The sequence below is a fragment of the Cervus canadensis genome, chromosome 12, assembly GCF_019320065.1.
Source record: "Cervus canadensis isolate Bull #8, Minnesota chromosome 12, ASM1932006v1, whole genome shotgun sequence".
Lineage (NCBI taxonomy): Eukaryota > Metazoa > Chordata > Mammalia > Artiodactyla > Cervidae > Cervus > Cervus canadensis.
The window spans coordinates 16,276,885-16,301,259 of NC_057397.1; the positions used below are offsets into that span (position 1 = coordinate 16,276,885).

Here is a 24,375-nt window from a genome sequence, read left to right on the forward strand (position 1 = left end):
GTCAAGGGAAAAAAAGGAAAAATAAGTAAATAAATTTTTTTTTGTAAGTCAAGGGAGGGGACTTCCCTGGTGGTCCAGTGGTTGGGATGTCACCTTCCAATGCAGGGGGGCAGGTTTGATCCCTGGTTGGAGAGCTAAGATCCTGCATGCCTTGTGGCCAAAAAACCTAAAACAGAAGCAGTATTGTAACAAATTCAATGAAGACTTTTTAAAAAGTCAAAGGAAATAGATTATAATTAATTTTAATAACAGATCTTAACTTGATATATCCTAAATGTTACCATTTCAACATGCATTCAGTGTTTAAAAATCATGAACGGCATGTTTTACATTCTTTTTCATAGCCTTCAAAGTTCCACATGCATCTTATGCACACAGCACAACTCCAGTCAGACCGATCACATCTCAGATGTTCAATAGCCACATGTGGCCAGAGGCTTTTATACTGGACATCAAATTTGAGAGCTAATAAAGCATTCATGATTAATTGCCCCTTCATTAAACCAGAGCAGGCACTTAAATATTTTAACTTCATACATCTGCTTTATCTACTTTCTCACTTCCCTCTCTTTTTCAGGCAACCCTTTTTCCTCCAGTTTTTTTCATAAATGTTTTTCTCCAGTAAATGCCAGTGTTTCTCATTATTCATGTATTCCTGTAATCTAGAAGCTAGGAAAACTGGTAATAGAATGATTCTGTCTGAAAACAGGGCTCTGTTACACAGAGTTCTGAGTAAAGTCTAAAGAAACACATTTGTGAATTAATCATACAAATAATAGCGCATGGATTTCCTAACTCGGGGTTTGACTTCAAGAAGCCTTCACTTCTTTTTCAGCCTTCTCAATTAGTCGTTCTCAAAGTGTAGTCCTTGGATCAGCAACATCAGCCTCACTTGGGGAGTTGTTGGAAAGGCTGGGTATTGGTCCCCATCTCAGACCTACTGAATCAAAAACCCTAGGGATAAGGTGTAGCAATATCTGTTTTCACAAGCACTTTGGGTCAGTCTGGTACCTGCAAAAGTTTCATAACCTCGGCTCTAAAAACTTCATGGACTGAGATGAATAAATATTCCTTCACACCTCTGTATCAAAAATTTTAATACTATTAACATGAGTGAGTAATAGAGCTAAAATATGCCTTTTACACATATTTGTGTAAAATATTTTTTAAAAATCAAATTTTATTGAAAAGACTTCTCTTTGTTAGGAATGGGAATAGAGAGACAGAAAATTATGGCATCTTGATTGTATGAAACTTTTTAAAAACAACCATATTTCAAATAGTTCCTCTGAGGTTTCCACTCCTTGAGACAATCCTTTCTAGAACAACAGCAGAGGTGGTGACAAATGGTCCAGTTGTACACATATTCTGAAGGCAAAGACAAATGGATTTGCTGATGGTTGGTGCTTGGGAGGTAGGAGAAAGAAAGAGACGTCAGAGATGCCTCCAGTGTTGTGTTTTGTTTTATTTGGGGACAGTGGGGGTTACCGAACAGCTGAAAGAATGGGGTTTCCACTTATCCCGTGGCAGTCATTGTTCTGGGTTATTTACACAAACTATCTGTAATCTTCAATTCAACCCAACCCTGTAGGCAAGAGAGCAGAGCCATGAGAACCGACAAGATCCTGCCTGTCCCCAGAGCCCTCTGCGTCACACACAGGAGCACCTCCATCACCTTGGGCAATAATGGTTTACCTTTATGGAGGACTCAGCGTGTGCCAGGCACAGTGCTAAACCTTCTTACATTAATGTTTCTCCATATCATCCTCAAAACAACCCCACCAGTGAGTATTGTTATTGTTCTAAGGCCCCATCCTGTCCCTGCAGAGGCACCAACACCAGCCACTACCACCTCCCAGCACCTCTTCACCTCCCTCTTCCAAACTTCTTAAATCTGATTACCTCCAACCTCCTTTCTTTCCTTCACACTTAGGGTTAATAACTGCTTCCTGTGGTCATGTCATTCTTTTTGTTTTTTGCTTTTGCTGTCCTCTCACACTTCACCAATTGACTCTGTTAAATTCTGTCTGTTAAAATAACTAGAGTGGTTTCTATTTTCTACTGATAGAGTGAATCCCCGTTTACTTCCACAGTGTGGTATCTCTGCCCTGTCCCAGGCAATGTGCCAAGCGCTAAAGACATAAAGATGAAAAAGACCGAAGCCCTGACCTCAGGGATTCTAATGAGCTAGACAGACACATACTATCAATTCCAGCCCCTATAAACCATCATCCCACACTGTAATTTAAAATGCCAGTACTGTCAACAAAGTGTGGTGGCAACACAGCGTGGATAGTGACCGATTGTAAATGGAAGGATCTTACCAGCTGATAATGGGGCTGCGACTTGAAAGTAAAGTGGGATTTAATTGAGAAAAGAAGAATGGATGGAGGCAAAGGAAATGGCAAGAGCCCAAAAGATCAAGAGTGCTTAGAATATCAAGGAATCATGAGGAGCTCAGCAGAGTAGGAACGATAAATACTGAGTGTGATGAGAAAGTGCGGTGACTGAGGCAGGAAGGATAAGGAGAGCCCTGGGATGACATGAAAAGAATTTGGACTCTTGTTCTCTTAACCATAATGGAATGTCATCAGAGGAATTTGGTCAGAGAGACACAAGGCCAGATCTGCCTTTCCAAAAATCACTCACTCTCACCCAGGAGGTAGGAAGCTGAGGTATGCATAAAGCCCCAGGGAGAGATAATGAGCATTGAGTAGTTAGCATGGTAGAGGGGTGTGTGGTGGAAGGGCAGGTCTGATTGGAATAATATGTGTAAGGTTATCTTGAAACATAGGAATCCCAATAGAAAATTCAAGTGTATTATTCTCGGTTTCCCTTCATCTGCCTGCCACTCCTGGTGCCAGCAATAGTCCCATCCCAAGAAGGCAGGCAGGGCAGTCAGCTGCATATTCTTGGTTTTGCCTGCTCATCTCTATTCTCCTAGAACATTAGTGGGCATTCTGACTAGAGGCTTTTCAAATCCTATCTTGTTCAGTGTCTTTTCTCATGAGTATGTCATTGGGTCGTACTCAGACAGTAGCTCCCTCCAGAGCTCAAGCCCCATTTTGGGAAACGTAGTGGATAGTGCTTAGTTTCATCTCTGAATAACTTCCTCGGCTGAAAGATCATGAACAATACAACATGGACTGGAACTGGACCCAACTCTGTCATTTACTCACTTCAGAGAGTCATGTCAACTCTCTAAACTTCATTTTCCAATCTGTACAATGGGAATCCCAATACCTACTCATAGCAGGTAACTTACTGAGATATAAGAATGAAATCTGGGCTTTCCAGGTGGCTCAGTGGGCTAAGAATTCACCTGCAATGCAGGAGATGCAGGAAGTGTGGGTTCAATCCCTGGGTCAGGAAGATCCGCTGGAGGAGGAAATAGCAACCCACTCCAGCATTCTTGCCTAGAGAATCCCCACGGACAGAGGAGCCTGGTGGGCTATAGCCCATAGGGTCACAAAGAGTCAGACACAACTGAAGTGACTGAGCACGCACACATGCAAAAATGAAGTCTATAAGATGCCTGACGTGGAGCTCAGCTCACTAGAATGCAAGGTCCCCGGGAGAAGAGATCAGTCTGCTGCACTCTAACCAGTTCTATATTTACTGACTGGCTCACCCATTCAAATTAATACTTGCCTCCCTCTTTTCCTTTTATTTTATGTGTGTGTGTGCGTGTGTATATATATATATACAATATATATATATTGGTTTTTGTTTTGCTTACTTTTGCATGAATGTCACAAGGCTCAATTCTGCTCCGTAGAGTTCTCATGGGAAGCAGCAGTCCTGTAGAAAGCTCAGTCATGAATACTTTCTACCACTCTGGCATCACAACATGCAGCTTCCCAAAGCCTTCTGGTTACATGAAATGAATTGACCCTTCTAGGAAGCCAAGGATGGTTACACTCATGCAAGAGAGGAGAAGGAGATCCAAGAGGGGCAGTGATTTGGGAACTAACACAGGGCTAGAATAATAATGTTGGGACTAGAATCAAATCAGAGTTTGCGCAGTGGCTCAGTGGTGGTAAAGAATCCACCTGCAATGCAGGATATTCAGGAGATGTAAACTCAATCCCTGAGTCGAGAAGATCCCCTAGAGAAGGAAATGGCAGCCCATATTCTTGCCTGGGAAATGCCATGGAGAGAGGAGCCTGGCAGGCTACAGTCCATGGGATCACAAAAAGTCAGATACAACTGAACACACACACACACACACACACAATATGGATATAAGCACCTACCACAAAACATTATTATGAGGATAAAATGAGATAAACACATAGTAAAGCCTTATATATATGGAAGAAGATTAACTAAATACAAGTGTTCCCCTTCCCTTGCTGAGATGGAAGACTTGGCTGTCATGTGTGGCCCACTGAAACATTTTCAATCAGATGTGACCGACCTGAGGCAGGGGAACATGTAACCAAACTTAAGATATCCCCCAGACACACAAGTATCTCCTGACTTATCTCAAAGCTGGGCACAAAAATTCCAGCCTTCTTAAACTTTTCATGACTCTCTCAGGCTGTATTACCACGTCATGGAGAATTATGAAAATCATGTCATGTTGGTGTCCTCAACCATGACCTTGGGCATGTTCTTAATCTCTCTTAAGCCTCAGTTTACTCATCTACAAAATGAGAATAATATTATTACCTCTAGCTTTAGGTTGTAACTAAGATTATGTGAAATGAAAACCATGGATTGTTTAGATCACGCTAAGTGCTCAGAGTTAATTGTTAACTTTAAGCCCAATAATAATAATAATCTAACCTACATCCCCTGCCTTGGAAGCATGCAATCTTAACCATTGCACCACCAGACAAGTATAACTATTATTATTATTTATATTTTATATTACCTTAGCTCCTCTAATCTTCCCAAATTAGAAAGGATCTATTATTATTTCCATTTTGCAGATAAGGAAATTGAGGCTCAGATCTGTTTCATGACTTTCTCAACTTAAAAATGGACAGAGATAGATAGGAGATGTTTGCATGTAAAGATTTTAGAGTTGCCTAGAGTTACAGAATGGGCCTGAAAAGTAACTTCGGGTGCTGTCAACACCAAATTTGGAATTTAACACTTGCAGGTCTAGGATGGAATGTCCATTACCTAACACAACACTCAGTTCATTGCAGGAATACGAGAATTGCTTCTTTTCTGAACAGCTTTTTGAATAATAATTGACATAAAAACTGTGCATATTAATTGTGTACAATTTGATGAGTCTGGATATCTGCAAACTCTCATGATACCATCACCACAGTCAAAGTAGAAGGCATATCAATACTTCCTAGTTTCTTTATGTCCCTTTGTCGTTGTTATTCTTATTTTGTGGTAACAAGACTTAATCCAGGGTCTATTCTCAATCAATTGTAAAGCACACAATACCATATTGTTAACTATAGGCACTGCTTTGTATAGCAGATCTTTGGATTTTGTTCATTAGCATAACAAGCTTTAGACTCTTTGAATGACAACTTGCCATCTCCACCATCCCCCAGTCCCTGGCAACCACTACTGTATTCTTGGTTTCTGTGAGTTTGCCTACTACAGGTATCTCATATAAGTGGAATCAGGAGGTATTTGTCCTTCTGTGACTGGCTGATTTCACTTAGCATAATGTCCTCCGATTTATCCATATTGTTGCAAATGGCAGGATTTCCTTTGATTTTAAAGCTGAATAATGTTCCATTGTATACAGCATAGACTACATTTTCTTTATCTACCCATCTGTCACAGACACTTGGTTTGTTTTCACATCTCAGTTATTATGAATAATGCTGCAATGAATCTGGGAGTGCAGATACAAATGAAGGCTGCAATGCAAAAGTAAAAACAACGGGTAAATGTAGAGTCATACTTGGGAGACGAACTAACCCATTTTAAGCTAAGGAGAAAATTACATTCACATTAGCTACTCCTGCCTAGAGCTGTCTGTTGGCCTCTGAGAAGAAAAATACTGGATGCCACTGAGATTGCTTCATCTTGGGGGCTTTGGAGCCAAAACAGATCTGAGCTTAAATCTCAGATTTGGTCATTGTTAACATATTAGATCTTTGTTATCCTAATAAATACCTGTCCCCTAAGTATAAAAAGAGATAGGCAACCCAACTACCCCAATCTTGCACTTGAGACTGTATGGGATTCTGAGTCATATAACAAAGACTCATGCAGGAATCCAAGAGTTTCCTGTTAATGCAAGTTAATTTTCAAGACAGGTGTTGTGGGATTCACTTTATTTTCAGGGAAAGACTTGTAAACAGAGGGAAAAATGTCTTTTCTAACCAACAGGGGACTAGTACATTTTGCATCTCTTATTCAATCATGCCATCCATTTCAATCAAATCACATTTTATCTTCCTACAAAAACATTCAACTTATCCATGCAGAACAGGTTCTAAGATGAGCCACCCTGTCATGTAAGGAAGATACCATAAGTATCTCCATAAACTTCCATGTCTGCAAATGTTTCATGGGGATGCTCATGTTACCTACTCCTTATAGATGGAGAAGATTTGCATTGCCTTCATACACCCCCCAAACTCAGCATAATTTGTTCAAAATTTTACTAGTCAGCATCAGAATAAAAAAATGGTACATCATGCACAATGATAAACTACCCCATGTGGTTTGGATAAATTAAATACTTTAAGCTTTCAGTCTCCCTAATGATTTGGAAATGAAACAGCCGTGATTTATGACTGTAGCTGATAGGCTAGATCTGAAGTTTACACTTTGAAAAATGCCGTATTTAAATTCTCCTATAAATAAAAAATCATATTGCTCTAAAAATCCAGCCTAATATATGTATGTAATAAATTAGAGATCCTCATATTGGGTGGGGAAATCTTTAAGACTGATGGCTTTCTTCCTTGCAAAAATGCACTGAGGGAACCAGACCTAGATCTGTATCTGTTGCTGCCATTTAATCAACAGTGATTGTTCCTTTCTGCCCAATCATTCATTTTCCCATCTCACTGACCACTGTCAGAGCCACCACATCAAGCTGTAAGAGGAACCTGATGTGGTTTTTCTAAATCCTAGATCAAACTATTTTTAATCAGGCAGCTTCCCAGATCTTGATATGAGTACTATTCTGGGTTCCTTGTGCTTTTTGTTTGTATGTACAAATGACACAATTGCTCCTGGGCTTGGCTTTGCTTTCCAAAAAATAAAAGAACAGAAGCAGGTAAGAAAAAAGATGCAACTTGGAAAAAAAGCACTTGGAAGGAAGTCAGTTGCCTCAGCGTCCATTTGACCTTCCTGCCTTGTGACCTTGCGCTATTTTCTAGCCTTCTCTGGGATCTTTATGTTGAAGGGATTGGCCTATTTTACTCCTAAATCCCCTTCTTTCACTGTCCATTATAGCCCAATGTTTAGATTGGAGCCAACTAAATTCACACCCTTTGGCAAATTATTTATTCTCCCTTAGTCCCCATTTTTCCAGGTATAATTTGGAGATAATTATTCCTACTACATAGTATTGTCAGGAAGATTGGACAAGGTGATATATACAAAGAACTTACCACAATTCTGGGCACAGAGTAAGTACTCAGTATAAAGTAGCTGTCATCATTATTTCTGTAATTACTGCTAACAATATTTTCATTATTCCTCTAGACAATAACCTGCCAATAAAGGAAAAAGAAAAGCTATGACCAACATAGACAACATATTAAAAAGCAAAGACATTACTTTGCTGACAAAGGTCCGTCTAGTCAAAGGTATGGTTTTTCCGGTAGTCATGTATGGATGTGAGAGTTGGACTAGAAAGAAAGCTGAGCAGCGAAGAATTGATGCTTTTGAACTGTGGTGTTGGAGAAGACTCTTGAGAGTCCCTTGGACTGCAAGGAGATCCAACCAGTCCATCCTAAAGGAGATCAGTCCTGGGTGTTCATTGGAAGGACTGATGTTGAAACTGAAACTCCAATACTTTGGCCACCTGAGGCAAAGAACCAACTCATTGGAAAAGACCCTGATGCTGGGAAAGATTGAAGGTGGGAGGAGAAGGGGACAACTGAGGATGAGATGGTTGGATGGCATCACCAACTCGATGGATGTGAGTTTGAGCAAGCTCTGGGAGTTGGTGATGGATAAGGAAACCTGGCATGCTACAGTCCATGGGGTTGCAAAGAGTAGGACACGGCTGAGTGACTGAAATGAACTGAAATGAAAAAGTGAGTATCACAACCTTCAAGAGGGAGGGGACATCAAAGAAAGAGCCTCCTCTCATACCTGTGTCATACATATGCATCCAAGCCAGAAAGTGTTAAAAGAAATTAAGACATGTACTGAATCTTCATGACCATCAAGACTAACTGAAGGGACTTTCCTGGTGGTCCAGTGGTTAAGAATCTGCCTTGCAGTGCAGGGGACATGGGTTCAATCCCAGGTTAGAGAACTAAGATCCTACATGCGGCAGGGCAACTAAACCAGGGCAACCACGACTGCTAACAGCCTGTGTCACAACTAAGACCCAAACCTGCCTCAGCCAAATAAGCATATTTTAAAAAAAAAGATTCACTGGAAATTACCTAAGACCCCTCAGTGCATGTGTTCTCGGTCACTCAGTCATGTCCAACTATTTTTGACCTCAAGGACTATAGCCCACCAGGACCCTCTGTCCATGGAGTTATCCTGGCAAGAAGACTGGAGTGGTTGCCAATTCATCCTCCAGGGGATCTTCCCAACCCAGAGACTGGAGCTGTCTCCTGTGGCTCCTGCATTGGCAGGTGGATTCTTTACTGCTGAGCCTCCTGGGAAGCCCTCACAGACTTGGACTCAAATTTCATCTCTGCTACTTACCAGGTTTCGAGGTTGGGCAAGTCATATAACCTCTCTGAGCTCAGATATGCTCCAAATGCTACAAAAAGAAGTGGCAATCCCTACTTTACATGGCTGTAGTCAGCATTAAGCAAAACTGTGCTTTGTTGCTATTATTGTTGTCGAGTCGCCAAGTCCTGTCGGGCTCTTTGCAACCCCATGGACTGTAGCCCCTACAAAGAACTTAACATTTTATCCATCTCATAATAATTGCTCAAAAATAAAAATTGCTATTATTATTACTCTTGTTATTATTATTGATTTTCCAGCATGACTTCCCTGCCCCTGCTAAACCCCAAGCCAATCTGTTCTCAATGTTTTCAGATATCCTCAAGGGTCCCCTCACTTCTTGCTTTTACATCACTTGCCCTCCTTCTATTTCCTTAGTTTTATTTGCTTAGTTTTTACAGAAATCCTTCACTTTCTGAGAAGGGCTCTTGTCACATTTATGATTCATGAGGCCCTGAGTATACAGATGGCATTATATAAATGTTTAATAATCACCATATGGTTTCCCTGGAAATTCTGTCACTCAACTAGGAATACAGACCGAGATAGATAAAAAGCAGGTCTCCATTCTCCTGTTCCTTCCGTCACCGTGTTTTCCATGAAACAGAGGGACCCAGAGCACACCAGCCTGGTAGGTGTTTAGAGACCACTGAATTTAGGAGGGTCATAAAAAATAAATGCCTCTTATACTGGATATTACTCTCTTTTGTGTCCAAAACAGCTCAGTTGCTCCTGTAATATCCCAGTGTCTGTTTTAATTATTCTATTATGTGGCATTGTTTTAAGCGTCTGAGAAACCATGGAATTTTCAGTTGGGTCCATATCCATCGTGGTCTTGTTTCTCATGGCTGTTCCCTTAACGGGCCTTGTGGCAGCCACTTATTTGTGAGGTTCTGCACTTGTGGATGGAGCCGCATAGTAATGGGGAGAGATGGCATGTTTGACAAATGGAAATCATGATTGTCTGGCCTCCTGACAGTTGTTGATGTGTTCTCCTGACCTGTAAATGTTGCAGCTGACTGATTACAGTAATTGATTGAGAAAACATTTGTCAATAGCTTTCTAATGAAAAAGAGAGGTGAGGAGGAGAGATTGCTGGAGCTCCTAGAAGCTAGATTTTGCTTAACAGAAGGAGCACTGAACCCTATTACAGACAACACTGAACTCCATATGCCCATGTATAACATAGAAATGCAATTCTTCTGGTCATCATTTGTGGAGCACCTACTATGTGTAAGATCAGAGATCAGAAACTGGTGATTTACAAGTGGAACAGGGCCATCAGCATTTGTCTGAGGGTCCTGCTTAGTTAATCTGTACTTTCCTTTTGTTACAATTGGAAGCAATTCGCCAATATTTAAAATCATAATATTTCACATTCAAATCTAAACTTCTAGTGTCTCTTGGAAAATATCAATATTTGGAAGCCCTGGGATAACATTTCTATAGGTCAATATTTGCATCAGCTTGAGTAGCTGTTGCCTCTTGGACATGGGCCATGTGATTCTGAGTATCCCTTGTCCCTACCATTCCAACAGGGACTTCCCTGGTGGCTTCCAAGAATCCACCTGCCAATGCAGGGGATGCGAGTTCAATCCCTGGGTGGGAAGATCCCCTGGAGAAGGAAATGTCAGCCCACTCCAGTGTTCTTGCCTGGGAAATCCTATGGAGAGAGGAGCCTGGAGGGCTTCAGTCCATGGGGTCGCAAAGAATTGGACAAAATTGAGCGACTGCACATGCACCATTCGATTATTTCATTCATTAGTGCTAACTAGCTGGGCCCTATAGGATTCTCAGTTTGAGAGCCCTGTTTTAGGTTCTGAAGACACATGAGAAGATATGATCCCAGGCTCTACCTTTAAAATACTCACAGTAGTGTAACTGCTTACTATAGTAAATTTAAATTTCTAGCAAAGAAGGAAGATTAGACATTCTGGCTTATTAAAGATTTTGTATAGTAAAACCAAATTCAGTATCTGTCATGATGGCTATCATGTGCAAGAAACCATTTTCAAATTCTTTGCAGTACCCTGTGTCTTGTGGTGGCTGGGATTTCAGTTGAAAGGGGGACTGTGGCACATCTTGGCATGATTTGAAGGTGTGTCATCAGGTTGCTGGTGACCTCAAGTGAGTCACTTACTTCCCTAGCAATCCTATTCCTCTAGCTCCAACAGAGTAAGAGATTGGAAAGTGTACCATAAGCTGTATTGCTCTGTATCCAGAACCATAAACTATGGCAACCTGCCTTTGTAAATAAAGTTTTATTGGAACACAGCCACATTCTTTGTTTCTATGTATTGTCCATGGCTGTTTTCACATTATGCCAGCAGTGCTGAGTGGCTGCAACAGAAACCACAGAGTACACAAGACCTTAAATATTTATGATTTGGCCCTTTGAGAAAACTTTGCAGACCCCTCCTCTATATAAAAATTAGGGATAATAGTAATAATGCACACTATTACTGAACCCGATTTCCTCTCCCTGAAAAGGCATTCCAATATTTGCAGAGTCTATGAGTCATTACAATAACCCCCACTTTTCATCAGATTCCAGATGTGCTGAGATGTGATATGAAGCTTTTTGCTAAAAAGAGCCACTTTTCTCTTTCTGTGGGAGAATTAACTTCCCAACTTCTCCAAAAGTTTGTGGACGGTACACAGCCATGAATGAAACTTTGTCCCCAGCCCCACTTCTCTTCCTGGAATGACTTCCTGGACCCCTCCATCCTCTGAGACATCAGCGAGTAGGAGTCAAAAGAAGCCTTTTGGAAAAGACTTAAGTTCTTAACCTTATGGTGCCTCATTTTCCTCATCTGCACAATGGGAAAATGGTAAGACCCATCTCACAGAGCATTATAAGAATTAAGTGAGCTTTGTCTCAACAATGATCAACAAGACAGGTAGCAGAGGGCAGGGTGCAAATGCCTTAGGTACACATGAGTTCTACCAGGTCTGGTGGAATGTGACAGATGTCATTATTTCAGAATCTAAACTCCAGTACAGTGCTCCTCAAGCTACAAACACCAGGAACCTGGCTCAGAAAACTCTGGGCTTATAGAAAAGAATGAAGCAATGCCATTTGCAGCTACATGGGTGAACCTACAGAGTGTCATGTTGAGTGAATTAAATCCGACAGAAAAGGAGAAATAGCCTGTGACAGCCCTTATATGCAGAATCTAAAAAGAAATGTTACAAATGAATTCATTTACAGAAGCAGACTTACAGACTTAGAGAAAGAAGTTATGGTTGCCAGCAGGGAAGAATGGGAGTAAGAGACAGGTAGGGAGTTTGGGGTGGACTGCAGTATTTAAATTAGATAACAATGACCTCCTACATAGCACAGGGACTTCCCACTCAAAGCTATGTGGCAGCCTGGATGGGAGTGGGGCTTGGGGGAGAACGGACACATGTGTATGTATGGATGAATCCCTTTGCTGTCTACCTGAAATTATCACAACATTGTTAATCAGCTATACTCCAGTAGGAAATAGAAGTTATTTTTAAAAAAAGAAAGAAAGAAAACCCTGGGCTTTGTTATGAATATAGACCCCAAGGCCTCGCCCCAAGTTTTTTAAAACAGAATTTGATCTTTGGGGACCATCAAATTCCCCCAAATGGACCCTTTACTTTAACAGGATCCCCGGATGATTTTGTTGAACCCTAAAATTTGAGAACTGCAGTCACAGGGATAGCAGTTGCCTCTTTCTGCACATTGTGTCTCAAAACCTCTGAAAGAGACAGGGAATTTGTGTCCAACACCATGCGTGACAGGCCTGGTGAGAGCCGGTGGCATGAATTATGAATCTCCTCTTGTCAGAGAAATCCCTTCAGGCAAGCAAAGCCTGAGCGGGCTGTTAATGGAGTCGAGATAAACCGAGAACCTATGGAGTTCCTCCTCCGGACAGTTGTCTCAGGAGGCCACTCTCAGCTCACTTCCTGCTCCGATGCCCAAGCCCACTCGGCAGCTAATTTAGTCCAGATGGATTCCCACCCACCGCTCATCACACAGGGGCGTTCTGGTGGGTGTTCCCGGGACAGCTTTGCTTCCTCTCTTATGGGTCCTCTTTTAATGGATGAGGACACGAGTAATGAGGACACTTCAACACGCAGAACTCATAGAGCTTAGTCATAAAATCAGTTTTCTTGCTTTTGTGCCTGACTGCTCTCTTAAACCTACTCACAGGGATAATAGAAATGTGAAATGGCTCAGTGAGCAAAGAGTTTGCCTGCAGTGCAGGAGACACAGGAAACGCATGTTCGATCCCTGGGTCGGACAGATCCCCTGGAGGATGAAATAGCAACCCACTCCAGTATTCTTGCCTGAAAAATGCCATGGACAGAGGAACCTGGAGGGCTACAGTCCATGGGGTCACAAAGAGTCAGAGACGACTAAGTGACTAAGCACCCAGGTATGGGTGAAATTTCAGGTCGTCCCCTGGTCAGATCAGCAGTAAAAGTCTCAAAGGGATAATCTCCATTCAGAAATTAAAATATCCAGCTGAATAAATTCATCGAAAGCCTTGTTTCTGTTTAAGGATAAGATGCCCCTCCCACCTGGCTCACCCAAATGCCTAAAGCCTACGGTTGGCAGGTAACCTTTCTTGGAAAGGCTCACTGCTCACCTTCTCATTGGCCACCTTCTCTACTGACTTCTTTTTATTTTTGATCCTCCGTGCCTTTCAGACGACGGTGGAAGAGGAAAGAACAAGAAGTAAGGGTGTAAGAGAGTCCTCACTTAGCTGGTACTACTGCAAAATAGCTTTGCTCTCTCTGGGTGCAACAGACAAACCCTATGAACTCTATACTTTCCAGAAGATCAGCTCCAAAGTGGGCCCAACACCCCAACAGAACCTGTCTACTGCAACTTCAGTTACATGAGACACAGATTCATCCAAGCCCCTGGATAGCATTCTATACCTGTTCCTACTCCACACATACAGACACACACTTGGGTTGCCTCATGGGTAGGTGTTAAAAGAGCTTGAGGCCAGCTCTCCCTCCCATGTGTCCATATCTGACCCAGAGGACACTCAGGCATCTTTTTCACCCTGACAAATTGACTGGGCGCAGGAAGGTGGAGTCAATCCCTTTCATTCAGGAGTCCCCTGGAGGGAGTCAGGCATCAACTCACAACACAGCCACAGCTCCCAGGGACACACATCAAGCTTTCTGAGTGGTCCCATGGAAGCCTCCTCTCACTAGGCTTGCACCAAAGGGCAGATTTCCCCAAAACCCAGGAACTCGCAGGCTTTCAACAGCTCTCTGAAATTATCCTCACATAATTCTCTCTCTCCATTTGCTCCCAGTCATTTTCAATTCCACTGGAGAGAGAAGGTTTTTAAAATTAATAAAAGTGATTCTCAGCTATTTCTTTTGAAATTCTTCGATGTCGATGTCTGACATCTGCTGAATCTTAACCTCATTAGTTGAAACTTCCAACAAATGAATCATCAGTTGTTTCTATCATCTTGATGTCTTTTTCAGGATTATTGTTGAGAAATGCACTTCCCTGACTAAAACATGTAATAAAAGTAATGAAATCACTTCTCTAGAAAAATGACAGGACCATACTAAATACTGAGGTTAGCTTGGACTTCCAGTTTAGGCGCAACCTCAGCAAAATTCTAGAGTGATGCCAACACATGCAGACATCTGGATCACTCCGTTTTTTACACTAGGTCAGCCCCACCATGGATGCTGTGTAGCCTGTAGCTTGCCCTTTGCCATCCTGCAGTGTGACTGCTTCCTGCTTGTCCTTACCAGACCGAGAATTCCTGAGATCACACCTGTATCTTCGCTCAATATCTCCAAATACTAGCAAAGATTCATCATGTAGAAGGCTCTACATAAATATTGTTGTTTAGTTGCTAAGTCGTGTCTGACTCTTTTGTGACCCCATGGACTGTAACCCACCAATCTCCTCTGTCCATCAGATTTCTGGGGCAAGAATACTGGAGTGGGTTGCCATTTCCTTCTCCAGAGGATCTTCCTGACCCAGGGATCAAATCTGTGTCTCCTGCATTGGCAGGCAAGTTCTTTAGCACTGAACCACCAGAAAAGCCCTGTTTTGTGGAATAAAAATATCTTTTCTTTCCAGACTCACCTTGGAACAGTCCCTTTAGCCACAGTGAGGAAGAAATGACTGCTAGCAACTTAAAGGCAGACCTGTGACTCTGTCAAAGCATTAAGGGAAAGGTATAGAGTCAATAGTGAAATCAGAGGGGTCAGCCTTTCTCATCCTCTAAAATCATACCATGAGTGGGCATACCAACAAAGAAGGGCCCTCACCCCTCTTACATTTTATTGTACACACCCAGGTACATCCAGGTGCCCACCCAGAACACATTTATTACATGAGCTAGGCAGCAATCTGTCTAAGGCACAGATTTCTTGCTTGCTGACTGCCTATTCCTTTTTTTCAGAATGCATCCTTTATGCTACTTTGCATAGATCATTGGGCTGTGCAGAGATAAGACAAAGCAAGTGAGACAAGGGAAGGCTATCGCTCTCCTCTTGTGAAAGTTAGCCACAGACTGGAGGGATTTGACAAAGCTCCAGAAAGTGGCATCTACACCTGTGAAGACAGGTTTTCTTCTCCTGAGAATCACATTGCTTTACTGCACTGTTCACTTGGTCTGCACTTGCAGCATTTTGCTCATCCTTCAAGCAAAGCATTTATCATGCTCTGTTACGAGTAGTTCACATGTGACTGTCCCTTTGAGACTTGGAGCTTTTGGGGTAGAGGAGTTTTGTTTTCTTTGTCTTAGAAAGCTGAGTATTTAAAACACATGATTTTTGTTGGACACTAATGTTTGTTGGATGGATGGATGGATGGATGGATGGATGGATGGATGGATGGATTTATCTCTTGCATATTTGCTATGTGGACATTAGAACCACACAGAGTCTCTGGCTTCCCTCAAAACTGGAGAGTGATGGAGAAGGATCTGGAAATAATACTATTCTTTATCAACTGCAGCAGCAATATCTCACAATGGCATAATGTTTTGAAAAGTACATGTGTTCAAGTGAGTAATTTTTATAATATTGAATTTCCCTTGTTATTAGCATGGGAACTATGTATCCAAAGTCCAGATTCTTTTCACCACAACATTCCTTCATTCATCCATTCATTTACTGTCACTTGGTCTGTTATTCTTTCAGTTAGCATTTAGAGGAAACCTGTGGCTTAACTCCTGGAACAGGAAGTGTCTACAGAAAGGAACAGTGACCTTGAGAGGTCGATGGGCCTCCCTAGGAACACAGCTGTGTGGACCTATGTGTGAAGGACAAATCTCTCTGGAGCAAACCAGCTTGAGGCCATCCCAGCACCTCAGGCTGCAAATACAGCGACTGATTATTCAAACCTCTTTGTTCTGGGCATAGCAAGGTCCCTGCGACTTCACAGAAGGACATGCCACATAAATTATGCTGTGAGCGGTCCATCCTAGTCTTCTAACCTAAAAGGAAAGCTACGTGCAAATGCACTTGCTCCCATTCTAGTTAAAGATGAGGACGGGGCGGGGCCGGGGGTCAGGTAGGGTTTCCTTTTGGGGAAGGAGTACCTGGGAGAGACAGAGGGCAAAGGCAGTCTTAGTGGAGAAGCAAGAGTTACCTCCTGGGCACAGTGAAAGGGGTGTCTTTGTCTTGCTTGGTCCCCAAAACAACTCACCCTTTGTGATCAAACCTGCCAGCAGCTCCTGCCTGGAGAGTTGGAGGAGCCTGTCATCTCTGCAGACAGAGAGAGGCAGCCAGCGCCCGAGGCAGTGCAGTCACTGGAGGAGAAGAGAACAGTAACCTTTCCTTCCTCTCACCTCAACAGCCTCCTGTTGCAGGTGTAGCCCTGCCTTGTCAGAGACGCACGCAATCCCACCATCTGGCCTCAGAATGTTAACATTCAGGGAATTCTGTGTTCATCTCCCTTTGTCCACTCCTGGATCCTTCGCCCAGCTTGGAGCAGCGATTGGGTTCCAACCTACATTTTCAGCTTCATCACTTGCCAGGACGCGCAGTTCATGACCTTTTGTTGTAATCACAGTAGGCCCCTTGCCTCTGGGCCTTTTCTCATGTAGGTACCTTTGCCTGGGATTTTCTTTGCCCTTCGTTCTTTTGGAAAAGTCCTACACAGGTGTCAACTCTGCTAAGAAGACTTCCCACCATACTGGGGAATAGAGTCATTTTTATAAAATTAAAAAATAAATCTCTACCTTTTACTTTTATGATTTCATTGCTATTGCACTCATTTTGGGAGCTTATATCATCTTTACATATTGTTTCTGGTGCCCCCTCCTCCAGGATGTCTTCCTGGTGTCCTTGCTCTTTATGCTGGGTCTGAGGCCAGTGTTGGTCACAATAAACTGTGGAAAATTCTTCAAGAGATGGGAATACCAGACCACCTGACCTGCCTCTTGAGAAACCTGTATGCAGTTCAGGAAGCAACAGTTAAAACTGGACATGGACCAACAGACTGGTTCCAAATAGGAAAAGGAGTACATCAAGGCTGTATATTGTCACCCTGCTTATTTAACTTCTATGCAGAGTACATCATGAGAAACGCTGGCCTGGAAGAAGCCCAAGCTGGAATCAAGATTGCCAGGAGAAATATCAATAACCTCAGATATGCAGATGACACCACCCTTATGGCAGAAAGTGAAGAGGAACTAAAAAGCCTCTTGATGAAAGTGAAAGAGGAGAGTGAAAAAGTTGGCTTAAAGCTCAACAGTCAGAAAACTACGATCATGGCATCTGGTCCCATCACATCATGGCAAATAGATGGGGAAACAGTGGAAACAGTGTCAGACTTTATTTTTTGGGGCTCCAAAACCACTGCAGATGGTGATTGCAGCCATGAAATTAAAAGACATTTACTCCCTGGAAGGGAAGTTATGACCAACCTAGATAGCATAGTAAAAAGCAGAGACATTACTTTGCCAACAAAGGTCCATCTAGTCAAGGCTATGGTTTTTCCAGTGGTCATGTACGGATGTGAGATTTGGACTGTGAAGAAAGATGAGCACCGAAGAATGATGCTTTTGAACTGTGGTGTTGGAGAAGACTCTTGAGAGCCCCTTGGACTGCAAGGAGATCCAACCAATCCATCCTAAAGGAGATTAGTACTGGGTGTTCATTGGAAGGACTGATGCTGAAGCTGAAGCTCCAATACTTTGGCCACCTCATATGAAGAGTTGACTCATTGGAAAAGACCCTGATGCTGGGAGGGGTTGGGGACAGGAGGAGAAGGGGACGACAGAGGATGAGATGGCTGGATGGCATCACTGATTCAATGGACATGAGTCTGAACAAGCTCTGGGAGTTGGTGATGGACAAGGAGGCCTGGCATGCCGCAATTCATGGGGTTGCAAAGAATCAGACATGACTGAGCAACTGAACTGAACTGACTGAGGCCAGTGTAGCCACCCTGCTTCATGCTCCCAATGATGCTCATGCTACTGGCCCAAGGATCACACTGTGAGAACAACTGGCCTACACTTACCTCAAGCATAATCCTCTCCTTGAACTTACAGCACATGTTGTAAATTAGCTGTTTATAATACCATCTCCCTGACTCAGTCAATAAGACAATATCAGATAATGAAAAGCATTACAAAGAAAGTAAATCACGATATGGTAGTTATCTATTGTTTTGTAACAAATTACCCCAAAACTTACTTAAGACAACAGATGTTAGCTCATAGCTTCTGCAGGTCAGGAATCTGGAAAGAGCTTAGCTAGATGGTTCTGGCTCACAGTCTCATACAGTTTCAGACAGCTGGGGCCAGAGCCTCATCAGAAGACTCAACTGGGAGAGGATCCTGTTCCAAGTTCACACATGTGGTTGGCGGCAGATCTTGCTTCCTCACTGGTTGCTGCTAGACTCTTCAGTTGCTCTCCTCTCCACATAGAACCACTCCATTGGATGCATTAATGTCCCCAAAACATGACAGCTGGCTTCCCCTAGAATAAATGATCCAAAAGAGAGCAATATCCAAGGTGGAAGGCATGGTCATTTACAACCTAACCCTAGCATCAAATTTGCCATATGCAATTGGTCACACAGACCAACTCTAGCTCAACTAGCTCAACACATAATAGGACTACAACATGGGTGTGATGACTAGAGGTGATGCTCATTGAATGCTGGCAATAGCACAGGGGCAGTGATAGGGAAGGAGGTAATCCTGTTTATTTAAGGTGTCTAGAGAAGATCTTTCTGAAGAGTTGCTGTGAAAACTGAGACCTAGGTGAAGAAAAACAGTCCGCTGTGTAAAGACATAGGGGTCTGCTTTTCCAGACAGAGGAAAAGAAAAGACCCTCAGGCAGAAATGAGCTTGGTGCATTTGAAGAAAAGAGAGTGAGCTAGTAAGGTTGTAGTAGAACCAGCAAGGAGTCAGAAGGGTAGCCATCACTATTAATATCAACGTCAGTAACATTTTTAGAAATACCTGATGTGCTTAGGGTCCTTTTGGAAGCAAAGAAAATGCATCATTCCTAATTTCAAAGAACTGGTCTTCCTGTTGAAAAACATTCAGTGTTTTTTTAATTAGCGGGACAGGAAAGAAAGTTTAGATAATTCAGTATCAATACATTCCCATTACCACATCCACCATTTCTTCTTATATAACTTTCCAATTCTTTCTAATCAACCAAGCAGTGAGGATTTGAGAAAAAAAATGTACATTGATTGAATGAAGCTAAATTCATGCTTTATATTCATCAAATTCAATGAGCAAGGACCCTTCCAATATCAGACAGCACACAACCTAGAATCAAACAAAGCTGGAAGAGACCTCGAAGATCATTCCATCCTTCCTGCTTCAACACTGATTTTTTTTTAAGAGGAAACTGAAAGTGGTGAGCTCAGAAACAAGTCCTCCATCCACTAATTGAGTTAATCGACTTAATGAGCACCCATCACTTGCATGGTGCTCAGAGTAGAAGACTGACTAAAATCTAGCCTCTGGATTTCTAAGGCAACCTGATTTCCATAACCAGAGGTTGCTTTAGGTGAAGGAGCAAAGAAAGAGGAAGGAAGAGGCTGAGAAGCAGCCTTCTGGCTCTCCTTTTCTTTACCAGAGCAGGATACCTTCACTGATGATGTGTTCCATTTCAAAATACATCTCCTGCTAAAGAAGTGTGAAAACCACTTCACCCCACCATCCTCTCTTTTCTGATACTATAGCCCAGGAGTCAGCCAACTCCACCCCAAGGGCCCAATCCAGCCCACTGCCTGCTTTTGTATGATGTCTGAGCCAAGAGTGATTTTTGCATTTGCAGGTGGTGAAAATTTAAAAAAAAACAAATCAAAGGAAAAATAGTATTCTGTTACACAAGGAAATCAGATGAAATACAAATCTCAGTCTCCATAAATAAGGTCAGAACAAGACACATCCTCATTTAAGAATTGCCGGTGGCAGTGTTGGTGCTACGATGACAGAGTCGAGTAAGCTGTGATAGACCATTTGGCCACCAGCTTAAAATATTTAGTCTGGCCCTTTGGAGAAACATCTGTTGACCCTGGTATTCCCAAGTGTCTGATGTACGCCTTCATCATTCCTTCACATTCTCCTTTCTATCCCACTTCTCCTTCCCAGCAAAACTTTACTATGAGTTTGTTTTTGGAGTACGGTTAACTGGGACATACAGTTTGGCCGTGGATGCTAGTGTATTTTGGTTTGTGACTTGGGGACATTTAATACTATAGGGTTAGGCTCTTGATTCAAATCACCCAAATGCCTATCTGCTTTTCTAAGAGCAGCTTATAGTCAGAGCAGCAGAAGGAACATCCCAAAGGTAGCATGTGCTAGATGATAAGCATTGCTCTTTTCCTTTCACTTTAAGCCATGAAAAGCCAGGTTACAGAAGCAGCAGAGCAGGGTACATAGACAACACCCCCACCCCACAGCTTACTAGAGTCCCAAACAGCACTCTAGGCAGGCAGAAGTAAGAGGAGAAGGAGGATTGTTCTCTTTGTTGTAGGATTGGATCACTAGGAAGGGTTCATCACTAGTGATCATATGGCCTGAAGCATCAGCCGATGGCTTTTACATGTATCTGGAGTAAGACAGAGAGACTGCGTTTTAAAGGAGTTCTCACTGCTAACCAAAGGTATGCAAATTAAGACTATATCAAAGTATAACTTCTATATCTGCTAAAATAACTTTAGAGAAAATTATAAAAGTATAAAGCCCAGTGCCTATAAGACTATAGGAGAAAAGGAACACAAATATATTGAAAAAAAATATCATTTTAGAGATCAAATCAGTAAAATAAATTGAGTCAACATCGTTATACCTTTTCATCAAGGAATTTTCCTGGCAACTCACACTAAGGCACAAATTCAAAAGAAGAAAAAAAAAAAAAACCTGTACAAGGAAAGTTATTGTAGCATATTTACAGTTTTCTATTTAATAAAAAGAAAAAAATCCATTCCCAAGCTTTATATGCCTGATAAAATGTTTTGATTAATTAAATGATGGTAAACTAACCCTATGGAAATACCTTGCAGTCATTTGAATGACCATGTTGCGATGTAAAATTTTCCTTTTAAAAATTATATTAAAGTAGAAAAAATAGAACACTTTATATACGTTGCAGTTAATGTAAAAATATGCATGCCTTTAACTAAAATTGGGAAATGAAATTTCTAACAGCTCTTGGTTAGGCCTGGTGAGAACATGAGCGAGTACTCTTCTGTTTTAATTGCCACGAAAGTCATCTTAATAAACCCTTTGTTTTACTATTAAGCCCACATTTTTATAAAAGAAGACAAGGAGAAAGAAGAGTGAGGACTGGTCTTTGTGACATTAATTTTAGAGACACTGAGCAACAGCATTTTATTTGAGAAAGGCTGGAGAATAACTCCGGGGGCACCTCTCAAGCCTGTGACGCACGGAACAGGATCTGAGTGGGGAGCAGGCTGGGTCCTACCCACGAGCCCCGGTAACCATGGTATCCATAGAGACGGATGCCCCTGATGGGAGGCAGTGATGGAGGCCACTTGAGAAAGTGATGCAGCAGGGCCAGATGGTATTTATTCAAGAGCTCATTTATTTGGATCAACGAACATACAAAATAGCAGGGATTCTGACAAGGATACGCGATACCTCATTTCCTTGAAGATTAAGAAGCTGAAAACGTACTATCTGCCTCAGAGAGACTGGGGAAGGCAGAGGGAAGCTCGGAGGTGGCCAGGCCACGAGCGGAGCCCATCCTCTGGGTTGACAGAAACAGAAAGAAGTTTGTCCTATGATATGGGTTGAATTGTGTCCCCCGCTGAAAGCAAAGGATATGCCGCAGTCATAAGTCCTAGTACCTCAGAAGGTGACCTTATGTGGGAACAGGGTCATTGCAAATGTAATTTGTCAACATGAGGTGAGGCCATACCAGAGTGGACTGGGCCTTAATCCAATGTGAATGACGTCCTTACAAAAAGAGGCGAGCCCCCCCGCCCCCCACACACAGAATGCCATCTGACGACAGATGCAGAGCTGGAGTGATGGGGATGTCAGCCAGGGGATGCCCATGCTGGCCAGCAGTCACCAGAAGCAGCCAGGAAGAATTGAGGAAGGATTCCCCTACAGCTTTCAGCAGGACGGTGGCACTGCTTATGCCTTGATTTTGGACTTTTAGCCTCCACAACTCTGACACAAAATTTCTCTTGTTGTCAGCCACCCAGTTTGTGGAACTTTGTTATGGCAGCCCTAGCTAGAAGCCTAAAATATACCCTAAAACCACCCTAGCTGAGTGGATCTGCTGAGCAGGTGACTTTTCCTTGATGATCTTTTGGATTGCTAGACCTGGCTTCAGCTTGGGTCTTACTGAGGTAGGGAACAAGTAGAAATAACCTAGCAATTAGAGAGCCAGTTTAGGCTTACGGTAGGGTGGACTCATTGGAAAAGACCCTGATGCTGAGAAAGATTGAGGGCAGGAGGAGAAGGGGGTGACAGAGGATGAGATGGCTGGATGGCATCACTGACTCAATGGATGTGACTTTGAGCAAATTCAGGGAGAGAGTGAAAGACAGGGAGGCCTGGCCTGCTGCACTCCATGGTCGCCAAGAGTCAGACACGACTTAGCAACTGAGCCACAACGACAGAGCAGAAATGTGGGCTTTGAGCTGGGTACCTTCCCCACCCAGCAGGATGCAAGTGTTTAATAGCAGAGAGCAGAGGAATGAAGTCACAAATATGAAGTGTGTGGTGTGTGCAGTGGCTCAGCGCAAGATTCTGGGCTGCATCACTTGACAACCTGTGATGCTACAATAAGGTACCTAACCTGTCTGAGTCTTGGTTACCTGATCTGTAAAATGGAACTAATAATAGTCCCCACTCCACAGGCTATTGGGAGGAGTAAGTGACTTAATACTTATAAAGTGCCCAGAATTGTACACAGCACACAGTAAGTTCATAATAAATATTGCCTGCACATTTCCAAGTACACTATCACATTTAATCTCAACGATTCCATGATGGAGATTTTATTAGGTTTATGAGTAAAGACGTTGAGACTTAAAAGGTGAAAGATGATATGCCCTAAGTCACAGACAAAACAGCATGGCAACGAGAGATTCAACTGAGGCAAGAGGGAGGCAATGGGAGACAAAGTAGGGATGTGAGCCATGAGTCTGGGACCTTCTAGTAAGTCATTCCAACTCTGAGCTTGGTCGCTGGGCTCCACGGTTCATCTTCCTCCACTCCCTCATGGTCCTGATGTCCTAATGTCTGGTGGATCTGTCACCAACCCCCCGCACAGCCTTCAGGAAGTTAGTCACAATTCTTAATCAACACCCAGAGTTCCTCAGCCTCAGCACCACTGGTGTTTCAGACCAAGGAATTCTCTTAGTGGGAAGCTGTCCTGGGCATTGTAAGGTTCATGGTAGCATTCCTGGTTTCAGCACACTAGAAGCCAGTCGCACCCTTCCCCAGTGAAGATGAGCACCCATGTTCCCAGATGTTTTCAAACGTTCCCTGGGAGGCAAAAGTGTCCCCAGTTGAGAATTACTGACCTACACAATAGGATTAAAGTGAAAGTGAAGTCGCTCAGTCATGTCCGACTCTTTGTGACCCTGTGGACTGTAGCCTACCAGGTTCCTCCGTCCATGGGATTTTCCAGGCAAGAATGCTGGAGTGGGTTGTCGTTTCCTTCTCCAGGGGATCTTCCCAACCCGGGGATCAAACCCATGTCTCCCGCATTGGAGGCAGACGCTTTAACCTCTGAGCCACCAGGGAAGCCACCTGCAAAACAGTTTCATTGAGCCATCCTGCAGAACAGATTTGATAAATATATTTTTATCTTTAAAAAGAAAGAGAATGCATTTGCCAATGTCTTAGAAGACAAATTTAATATTTGTTAGTTGTCGCTTGCCAAGTTCAAAAAAAAGGAGCATAAAACATCTTTCTTTCAAAAAGATCACAACCGAGGAAGGGAAGGAAGAAAGGGGGCAAAGGCAAGCAGCATTGTTAGGGTCGTAAAGGCCTAGAAAGTGCCTTCAATTGAGTCAATTAGGGACTCTGTAAGGAA

At 42.7% G+C, this 24,375-nt stretch overlaps 1 long non-coding RNA gene across 1 annotated transcript; it reads right to left on the reverse strand.

Moving 5' to 3' along the window:
• Positions 1 to 4,563: 4,563 nt before the first annotated feature.
• On the reverse strand, positions 4,564 to 23,920 carry LOC122451173. The gene is made up of 5 exons (XR_006272326.1): positions 23,861 to 23,920; positions 19,299 to 19,367; positions 18,526 to 18,810; positions 7,551 to 7,652; positions 4,564 to 5,840 (listed from the first exon to the last, which is right to left on the reverse strand). It is a non-coding gene; the product is annotated as an uncharacterized LOC122451173 (long non-coding RNA).
• Between the last annotated feature and the right edge of the window lie 455 nt (positions 23,921 to 24,375).